The sequence below is a fragment of the Somniosus microcephalus genome, unplaced genomic scaffold (genome assembly GCF_052327205.1).
Source record: "Somniosus microcephalus isolate GS21.2 unplaced genomic scaffold, FLI_Smic_1.0 unresolved_chr7, whole genome shotgun sequence".
In the NCBI taxonomy this organism is placed as follows: domain Eukaryota; kingdom Metazoa; phylum Chordata; class Chondrichthyes; order Squaliformes; family Somniosidae; genus Somniosus; species Somniosus microcephalus.
In genome coordinates, this window is record NW_028225185.1 from 9,276,784 (window position 1) to 9,287,675 (window position 10,892).

General features: G+C 43.5%; 1 pseudogene; it reads left to right on the forward strand.

Moving 5' to 3' along the window:
* The first annotated feature begins 7,187 nt into the window (after positions 1–7,187).
* Positions 7,188–8,161, forward strand: LOC147086475 (leucine-rich repeat flightless-interacting protein 2 pseudogene; annotated as a pseudogene).
* The last annotated feature ends 2,731 nt before the right edge of the window (positions 8,162–10,892 follow it).

A 10,892-nucleotide genomic window follows, 5' to 3' on the forward strand; every position in this document is an offset into this window, starting at 1 on the left:
TTACAGTGTCTGCAAAGCCGAGACTCCGGGTCTATTTATTACCCGGTATGCAAATGGCTGGGAGGGGCCAGGAAAAGGAAGGAGGCAGATTTTAAATCGGGATTTTTATTTAAATCTATTTGTGCCTGACTAAATTATTACAATCTTAAACCTTTAATTTACAAATGCTTAAACTCCTATTGGAGATTCTGTTATGGGAATGTTCCAAGATTTCGAAGATTTTTGCGTTTAATGAATATTTAGTCTGTGTTCTACCCCAGAAAAATGAGGGGCGGATTGTAGAGATATGGATCAGCTGATGCACTTCCGCCGGAATCGTTCTGCTAACGCGCTGTTACCCTCTGATACACTGCATCAGATTTTAAAATAAACTTTCCCCCTAAAATACATATTTCATAATAGACTGACGTCCCTTTCTCTAAATCAGCAGCAAGGCAACCCTGGATTCGCCAATCCCTTTAAAATTGGTCTTTCAATTGACAAATATGATTTGGGCTTCAGTCTGTAAATACATTTCTGATGAGAATATTCCTGAGGCGGAGTAAATAGCGAATTAGATGAGTGAGAAAGAGGGGAAGAAAGCGGCATTTTACAGCCTGCCCCGGATTAAAGAGAAGTTGTTCTATTATAGTCTGAGTCATCCCCTTTAAAACTCAGGAGGGCAAATAAAACTCGGCACAATATCAATAAAATGACACCTTGCCTTTAATTTGCTGCGGTTCCGGTTAATGCGCGCAGCTCCCGTTTAAACCCTGTTCCAGTTGAATTATTAAGCGGCGGGGTCAGTTGTTTCTGGGGCTCTGTGATGTTCAACACTTCCCCTGTTTGGAGTCAATCCCTAACTCCCCACACTGAGTCTGGGTTCAGGTTTTTAAAAGGCAGATTGAAACTGCTTAGTGTCAGTTACTTGAGGGCGAAAGAAAAATGTATCAAATTGTCCATAAATGGGTTCTCTTGAGATGATAGATCAAAGGAAAATATTTTTTCTTTAATAAATATCTGAATTGTGTAACTGTGAAGTTAGGCATCCCCCTGTTCTTTAGAAAATCACATAGAGCGGCCGGAGGGATTCTCACCCCCGGGAGTAGCCGGCACTGAATTAGGGCAGGGATTTGTTCTCACCTGGACAAGGGGCTTTTCGGTGAAGCCCAGGTGCTTGGTTCTGTTTCTGCGCTTGAACTGATCACTGATTCCTCTGGTCTGTTAGAATTATTAAAGGGGCTTTGGTGCTGTGACTGGAGCTGCTCTCTCAACCTTGCACAGGGACCAGGAGCTTTGTCACTGCTGACACCGACACGGCTGACTGGAGAACCAATCATTGCAGAGCACTGGGCACAGCACGCACTGCACCTTGGGAACTGCAGTTCCACATAGAATGCAACAGTTATACTTTCCTTTCTGGCGCAAAAACACAAAAGGAAAAGTGGCCCAACAATGGCTAAGAAATTAAATTAAGGAGAGTATTAGATCCAAAGAGGAGTCATATAAAGTTGCCAGAAAAATTAGCAAGCAGTTTAGAATTCAGCAAAAAAGCACTAAGAGATTGATTAAGAATGGAAAAATAGAGTATGACAGAAAACTTTCAGGGAACATAAAAGCGGACTGTAAAAGCTTCGACAAATTTGTGAAAAGGAAAAAGATTAGTGAAGACAGATGTAGGTCCCTTACCATCAGAAACGGGAGAATTTATAATGGGGAACAAGGAAATGGTGGCGCAATTAAACAAATACGTTCGATCTGTCTTCACGGAAGAGGACACAAATAACTTTCCAGAAATGCTAGGGAACCAAGGGTCTTGTGAGAAGGAGGAATTAACGGAAATTAGAATTAATAAAAAACTAGTGCTGGAGACATTAATGGGACTGAAAACCGATAAATCCCCAGGGCCTGATAATCTGCATCCCAGAATACTAAAGGAGATAGCCATGGGAATAGTAGATGCATTGGTTGTCCTCTTCCAAAATGCTATAGATTATCGAACGGTTCCTGCAAATTGGACGGTGGCAAATGTAACCCCACTATTTAAGAAAGAAGGGAGAGAGAAAACAGGGAACTACAGACCGATTAGCCTAACATCAGTAGTACGAAAAATGCAACAATCTATTATAAAGGATGTGATAATAGGACACTTAGAAAATATCAACGGGATTAGACAAATCAACATGGATTTATGAAAGGGAAATCGTTCTTGACAAAACTACAGGAGATTTTTGAAGGTGTAACTGGTAGAGTAGATAAGGAAGAACCAGTGGATGTGGTGTCTTTGGATTTTCAGAAGGCCTTTGATAAAGTCCCACATAAGAGGTTAGTGTGCAAAATTAAAGCACATGGGATTGGGGGAGATATATTGGCATGGATTGCAAATTGGTTAACAGATAGGAAACAGAGAGTTGGAATAAATGTGCCTTTTTCAACGTGGCAGACAGTGACTAGTGGGGTACTGCGGGGATCAGTGCTTGGGCCCCAGCTATTCACAATATGCATCAATGATTTGGATGAGGGAACCAAATGTAATATTTCCAATTTTGCTGACCACACGCAACTGGGTGGGATTGTGAGTTGTGAGAAGGATGAAAAGAGGCTTCAAGGCGATTTAGATAAGTTGAGTGAGTGGGCAAATACATGGCAGGTGCAGTATAACGTGGTTAAATGTGAAGTTATCCACTTCGGCAGGAAAAGAGAAAGTGGGTATTATTGAAATGGTGATAGATTGGGAAATGTTGATGTACAGAGGGATCTGAGTGTCCTTGTACACCAGTCACTGAAAGCAAACATGCAGCTGCAGCAAGCAAGTAGGAAGGCAAATGGTATTTTGGCCTTCATTGCAAGAGGATTTCAGAAAAGCAGCAAGGATGTCTTACTACTGTTATACATGGCCTTGGTGAGACCACACCTGGAGTACTGTTTGCAGTTTTGGTCTCCTTGCCTAAGGAAGTATATACTTGCCACAGAGGGAGTGCAGCAAAAGTTCACCAGACTGATTCCTGGGATGGTAGGACTATTGTATAAGGAGAGATTGGGTCGAATAGGCCTGTATTCACTAGAGTTTAGAAGAATGAGAGGGGGATCTCATTGAAACGTATAAAATTCTGACAGGGCTAGACAGGCTGGATGCAGGGAGGATGTTTCCCTTGGCTGGGGGGGGGGGTCTAGAATGAGGGGTCACAGTCTCAGGATACGGGGTAGGACATTTAGGAATGAGGTAATTTCTTCACTCAGAGGGTGGTGAACCTATGGATTTTTCTACCACAGACAGCTGTGGAAGCCAAGTCACTGAATATATTTAAGAAGGAGATCGATAGATTTCTAGACACAAATGGCATCAAGGGGTATGGGGGGAGAGCGGGAATATGGTATTGAGATAGAGGATCAACCATGATCATATTGAATGGCGGCACAGGCTCGAAGGGCCGAATGGCTGACTCCTGCTCCTATTTTTCTATATTTCTCATTTCTATGGCCAATAGTCAAGTCAGCGCGTCTATTGCCACCACTGAATCAGAGTTACCTCACCACCACCTCTCTCGACCCATCCACTGTCTCTAAGTTGTCACACTACTTGTCCAACATCCAGCACTGGATGAGCAGAAATTTACACCAACTAAATATTGGGAAGACCAAAGCCACGCTTTTAGCCCCGCCACAAATTCCGCTCCCTCGACACAGACTCCATCCCTCTCCCTGATAGAACCAGACTGTTCAAAATCTTATTGTCATATCGGACCCTGAGATGATCTTCCGACCACATAACTGCACCATAACTTAGACTGCCTATTTCCACCTCCGTAACATCGCCCATCTCTGTCCTTGCCTCAGCTCATCTGCTGCTAAAAACCTCCTCCATGCCTTTGTTACCTCTAGACTTGACAAATCCAACGCACTCCTGGACAGCCTACAACTTTCTACACTCCGTAAACTTGAGGTCATCCAAAATTCGGCTCCCGTGTCCTAACTCGTACCAAGACTTGTTCAATGTTCATCCCTCTGTTCGTTGACCTGTATTGGCTCCCGGTTAGGCAAAACCTCGATTTTAAATTTCTCATCCTTGTTTTTAAATTCCTCCATGGCCTCACTATCCCTATCTGCAATATCCTCCAGCCCCACAACCCTCCGTGATATCTGCACTCCTCTAATTCTGGCCTATTGAACATCCCCAATTATAATCTCTCAACCATTACCGGCTGTGCTTTCAGCTGCCTGTGCCTTAAGCTCTGGAATTTCCTCCCTAAACCTCTCCACCTCCTTATCTCTCTCTCCTCCTCTAACACGCTCCTTAAAACCTACATCTTTGACAAAGATTTTGGTTATCTGCCCCAATATATCGTTAGTTCCCATGTGGCTTGGAGTCAATTGTTTTTGTGAAAATACTCTTGCGAAGCAAATTGCTACATTTACTAATGAGACATAGTTAACAATTTTGCTTTGATATTGTGATTCACACATATCTAAAAACTTATTCATAATTCTAGAAACAAAAATTGGGGAATGAGCATCATTCAGTCAAGAATGTTCGCGAGAACACATTCTTCAAATAAATGCAAGCAACGGTTACACACAAAACCATCATGAATTAATAGAAAGGTGTGTTTCGACCATCAGGTAATGAATGCTAACCAGCTCCATTGGATGTAAACCTCACTTTACAACTGCCAGTGATGCTAACTAACAAATTTCAGAAGAAAAGATCTCTGGAAATGTCTCCTCAACCCCCTTACAGCATCAAGCAAGCTCCAGCAGAACATGGTTACCAACAATTCCAGTCATACTTAAAATACTTTCGACTTACTGCAATGTGTCATTACTGGATATTTCTTAAATTGTGGAATACAATAGATTTCTGCAACACATTCTATTGTACAAGATGTATGTTGTCTTTTAACACACACGTACAGATACTGATAGGGATTCATTTATTGTGGATTGCATTTTATTCACAAGAACAATTTTTAGTAAACTTCTCCCAGGAATCATCGGAGGGGTTCAGGCCTACTCAAGTATGGCCAGGTGTTGGTCGGTTAAGTAACGAAGTTTCTGCCTTCAACTGGACTTGTGGTTGATATCTCTGTTCGGAGAGTGTTCAATTCAGCTGTTACAGAATATAACTACCTCTCCTGTTCGCCTCTGAGTCAGAAGGTTGTGGGTTCAAGTCCCATTGCAGAGGCTTGAGCACATAATCCAGGCTCATAACCCAGTGCCAATCCTGAGGGAGCGCTGCACTGTCGGAGGGGCAGTACTGAGGGAGCTCTGCACTGTTGGAGGGGCAGTAATGAGGGAGTTCTGCACTGTCGGATTTGACGCCTTTCAGATGAGACGATAAATCGAGTCCCCATCTGCCCTCTCAGGTGGACGTAAAAGATCCCATGGCCACTATTTGGAAGAAGAGCTGGGGTTAACCTGGTTAAAATTTACCCCTCAACCAACATCACTAAAACCGATTATCTGGAAACTATAACCGTTGCTGGTTGTGGGAGCTTGCTGTGCGCAATATGGCTGCAGCCTTTCCTATATTACAACAGTGACTACACTTTAAAAGTACAGCCTTGTCTCTAAGCGTTTTGGGACATCCTGAAATCTGGACTGGGAGTTGGGCCCACAAACTTCCGAGTCAAGAGGCGAGAGTGCTACCAACTGCACCACTAACACCTGAACACGCTGTGGTTTACTTATCCTAGTTCAGTGTGAATCACTACTGTACTCTGGGGAAGAACACGGTTTCCCAACCTTTTATTTCAGAAATATAACGGGAGTGAATAAAACCTCTCAAGAATTAAGCAAAATTAATGTACCGTTATTCAAATAGTCCCGTTTACTTAATTAGCCGAAGTTAAATTGGTCAGAATGCACAGTACTCCGAATGGTGGGGCCTGGTTTTAATATACTCTGAATGGAAACTCGCGACACAGCGCCCCTAACGGCCAACATAAATATACACTAAAATCAAGAACTTCTTTGAGGGACCTGCGGGCCAATTAGGAGGTAGGATGTTTGGACACATCTTTACCATATCCAGCATCTCGCTGGGATAAATCCTCTTCCTCATCAAAAAATCATGCTGGAATCTAATTAAAAAATAACAATTGACCAATACAAACTTCTAGTGCGTTGTTCTGTTTCAGGGAAACTTTTTTAATTTGCTTGTGGGAAATTTCCAACAACCCGGTCACTAACTGGTGCTACAGTGCGACCAGTCAAAACAAAAAGTAAAAGTGGTTTAATAGAATGGAAACCGCTGCTATGGCGCCCCTACCGGCAAGCAAAGAGTCTGCGTGTGCCTGGGACCTCAATGAAAAAGCTGTTTGCCAGTTCAGTGGGCCAAGCTCGCTGCTCAGTGGCGTAGACAGACAGCAACAGCGTCTCGTTATAGCATACACAAACGTACAGACACACACATACACACATACACACTTACACACACTTACATACACACATACATACACACAGACACACACTTACAGACACACACTTGCATACACACTGTGAGCTATGGGGCGGTTTGTGGTGGATGGACGGTATGTGGCCACCAGATGGAGACAAAGTCCCCCTCTCACTCCAATTCAGGTGAAGGCCACACCCAGCTCCAACACACCTGAGGCAAATCTACCCATTAGCTCAGGAGTTCAAAAGGCAAACTAGTGCATCCCTTCAGGGCCAGTGCATGAGGAGAGGGCCAGGACAGGGCCAGGGACCTGATAATAAAGCCAAGAAAAAGCCAAGACTGCTGTTGAAAACCGGCTTGCAGCTGCCACAGAGAGGTCTACTATTGAACTCGGGTGGAATACTGTTTAGTTCTGAGAGCCTGATATGATCCCTGGACCGGCTGAGAAAGATCCAGTGGTAAAGTATCCCTGGCTTATTGTTTTTTGGAGGAAATTGATGTAAGGACTGCCTTCCTAACCACCCCGGGGGCGCGTGATGGTTTTGTTCTTCATTTTTCTTTTTGAACATCATATGTTTTTTGGATTTTGGCAGATGTGAACCTTTTTTCCCCGTCTTCTAAAAATAAATCACAGCTAACTGCTGTTTTTCATTTACCAATCTTGTGACTGTGCTTGTGTCCTCCACCCCCCGCAGCAACACACCCTTCGGTCCAGGTGGTGGTTGATTATATATGGTGGAGAATGCTGGCTTTATCCCTCTGGTGGCTGGGAGGATAAAGCACACATTGTTGAAAACCCGTTGGTGGAGCGATGGAGGTCCGTTTGCAGCAGAAAGAGTTGGATGAGAAGGCTGAATCGTTTTCTCGGCCTGCTTCTCGAAATGCAGTTGCAGGGTTGTCAGCAGTGACACTGGCCTCATTTGGGGGATCCTCCTCTCGATGAGGGAGTGGGGATACGAGTAGCATTCTGGATCCAGATGTTTCACTCAGTGAATTGCGAGATTCCTTATCAGAAGTAGAAGTGAAATACAATAAAAAGCTAAGGTCTCCAATGCACAACTAGACAATGGAAAATCTAACCGCGTCTACCAAGTGGACACACTAAAAGATGTTATTGAGGAATTGGAGAAGCAAATGGCAGAGCTATATAGAGAAAATGAGGAAAAATCTAAGAATCTGGAATGACAAAAACATACGTGTAGTGTGTCACAACATAAAGTAGAAGAACTAAAAGAGGGTATTTGGCAAAGAGACGAGCTTATAGAGAAACACGGTTTGGTGATAATCCCAGAAGGCACACCTAATGGTGATGTAAACCATGAACCAGTTGTTGGTGCGATTACAGTTGAGTCTCAAGAGGCCGTTCAAGTGCTTGAAGGTGCAGGAGATGGACCACTAGATGTGCGGCTAAAGAAACTGGCCGATGAAAAGGAAGAATTACTTGCACAGATCAGAAAGCTGAAATTGCAGTTGGAAGAGGAACGACAGAAGAACTCTAAGATTGAGAATGTGCTCACGGATTCTGATCGACTAGAAAATTGCTCATATCTACAAATTCTTGAAATGCAGAGAGATGCGAATAGGCAGTTGAGTGAGTGCAAGTTGAAACTGTCTAAGGCAGAACAGGGTATTGCCACTGTTGAACAAAATGTTGCCAGACTCGAAGGACAGGTGCTTCGTTATAAAACAGCAACAGAAAACTCCGAAAAAATAGAGGATGAACTAAAAGCAGAAAAGAGGAGGCCCTTTGGCCTGCCTGCGCCCCTTCCCGGAGGTCGGAGCTGAGGGGGGTGGATATGTGAGCTATGGGGGCGGTTTGTGGTGGATGGACGGTAAGTGGCCACCAGATGGAGCCAAAGTCCCCCTCTCACTCCAATTCAGGTGAAGGCCACACCCACCTCCAACACACCTGAAGCAAATCTACCCATTAGCTCAGGAGTTCAAAAGGCAAACTAGTGCATCCCTTCAGGGCCAGTGCCTGAGGAGAGGGCCTGGACAGGGACAGGGACCTGAGGAGAAAGCCAAGACTGCTGTTGAAAACCGGCTTACAGCTGCCACAGAGAGATCTGCTATTGAACCCGGGTGGAATACTGTTCAGTTCTGAGAGCCTGATATGATCCCTGGACCGGCTGAGAAAGATCCAGTGGTAAAGTAACCCTGGCTTATTGTTTTTTGGAGGAAATTGATATAAGGACTGCCTTCCTAACCACCCCGGGGCGGGTGATGGTTTTTTTCTTCATTTTTCTTTTTGAACGTTATATGTTTTTTCGATTTTGCCAGATGTGAACCTTTTCTCCCCGTTTTCTAAAAATAAAACACAGCTAACTGCTGTTTTTCATTTACCAATCTTGTGACTGTGCTTGTGTCCTCCACCCCCCACATCAACACACCCTTCTGTCTAGGTGGTGGTTGTTTACAACACATACATATACACAAACACATACACACACTTATATATACACACACACACACACACGCACAAATATAAACACACACTCACCCACATATAAACACAGACATACACACGTACATAATTGCAATCTTAAGTTTTGTATATCAACTTACCATGGAAGCCATTTACCAACATAGTTTGTGTTATCTTCACAATTATCCAGGAAGCTCGTCGCATTTCTGCATCACCATAATGATTCCTGTGGCTAAAGTATTAAAAACAATCACCCCACCGGGGTGGGCTGGGGGGACCTCGACTCCCTGTAGAAATCATAAAAACGCTGTAAATTCTGTGTACCTGAAATATAAACAAGAACTGCTGGAATGACGCTGCGGTTGAGTGTCTGTCGAAGGCATTATGCCCAAAACATTAACTGATCATTTCTATCAGTAGATGCCAGTGCGGTTGATGGATTCGCTCTGTTCCCACTCGGAGCGACAATGGGGATTGGATGGAAATTAAGATGACGTAGACTGCGGTCTGCTCTCTGTTCACGGGGCAAATTATTCCTTTGAAGCTAAAATTGTACAGGAACAAAATATGAAACAAGCATTAATTCTGGTGAATCCTTGGTCACGTGACATAAATATTGAGAATAGAGTTGTGGGCTGGTCTTTCAATCAGTTTTAAAAGAACGTGAAATATATAAGAAAATATACCAGTGAAATCGGAGCTGGGGGTTAATTGGCTTTGACACAGTGCGAAATACAATGAGACTGTTACTGAGGGAAATGGTTCAGCTGCTCACCTTTCCTTGTGGGGTCTCTTGACTCGTTCTTCTAAAGCAACTACCTCAATTCTCTCCTGATCTGCCGCTGCCATGATTGCAAAATGGAAATGAGGATCAATACTCGAACCAGGATCACCGTGACAGTTATGGCAACGGGAAGGGTCGGCATGCTCCACCCTACAGAGAGAAACACTTAGAAAATGCTGCTGGGTTAAATCATTACTTTCTGGGATTCTCTGATGAGAAACTTGACCAAGTTACAATGTAGGAGCATCAAACTCGGGGTGTGAAAGGACAAACCAGCCAAGGCGACTGATATTGGACGAGTAAAAACATATAATGGAATAAATTGCGCTATGTTTGGTGTTTGGGGCAAATTTAAAGTCAGTGCACAACAAATATAATTCAGTCCAGAGATGCACTTGCAGCGGAGAATTATTATCAATCATATATTCCCCTTAAACTGCTAGGCTCTATGTAAACACCCTGAAAAATTGTATTTCAATAATTAACAAATTAAGTAATTAGCATTAATATGTCAGGGTTAGACCTCTCTATCTCTATCTAGCTATCTGCCTACCTATTTATCTATCTTTATCTTTCTATCTCTAACTCTATCTATATATATCACCATCTCTATCTCTGTCTCTCTCTCAATCTCTACCTCCATCTTCATCTCTATCTTTATATCTGTCTCTGCCTCAATCGCTACCTCAAGGCCTGTGCCTCCATCTTTCTCTATCTCTATATCTCGCTATTTTCATGATCTCTGTCTGCATCTCCGTCACTATATATAAACTTGAAAAGTTTGCAATTAACCAATCTCTGTGAAGCCTCATAAACAGAGCGTGATGTTCCAGCCAATTGGTGATTTCAACAATACAAACTGATTCAAATGAAAATAGCTCTCTTGAGCAAACTGAGCGGGGTTATAGTTTTACAAAAGGGGAAATAAAGAAAACGGGTGTCGTTGGGTCTCCTCCCATGCCAGCAGTCCCACGCTATCAATCAAGTGGGAGCATTTGCGAGCATTAACTCATTTTTGATCAGAAAATCTGTTAAATTATTTCAAATCTTCAGTGACGAAAGGTATAAAGCAACCAGATATCCTTGGGCAAAGTGTGATGCCTATACATTTATCTGCGGCTCAGTGATAGCAGGTTGTGGGTTCACGTCCCACTCCAGAGACTTCAGCGCAAAATCTAGGCTCACAGTCCCAGTGCCAGTACTGATGGAGTGCTGCACTGTCGGAGGGGCAGTACTGAGGGAGAGCTGCACTGTCGGAGGGGCAGTACTGAGAGAGTGCTGCACTGTCGGAGGGGCAGTACTGAGGG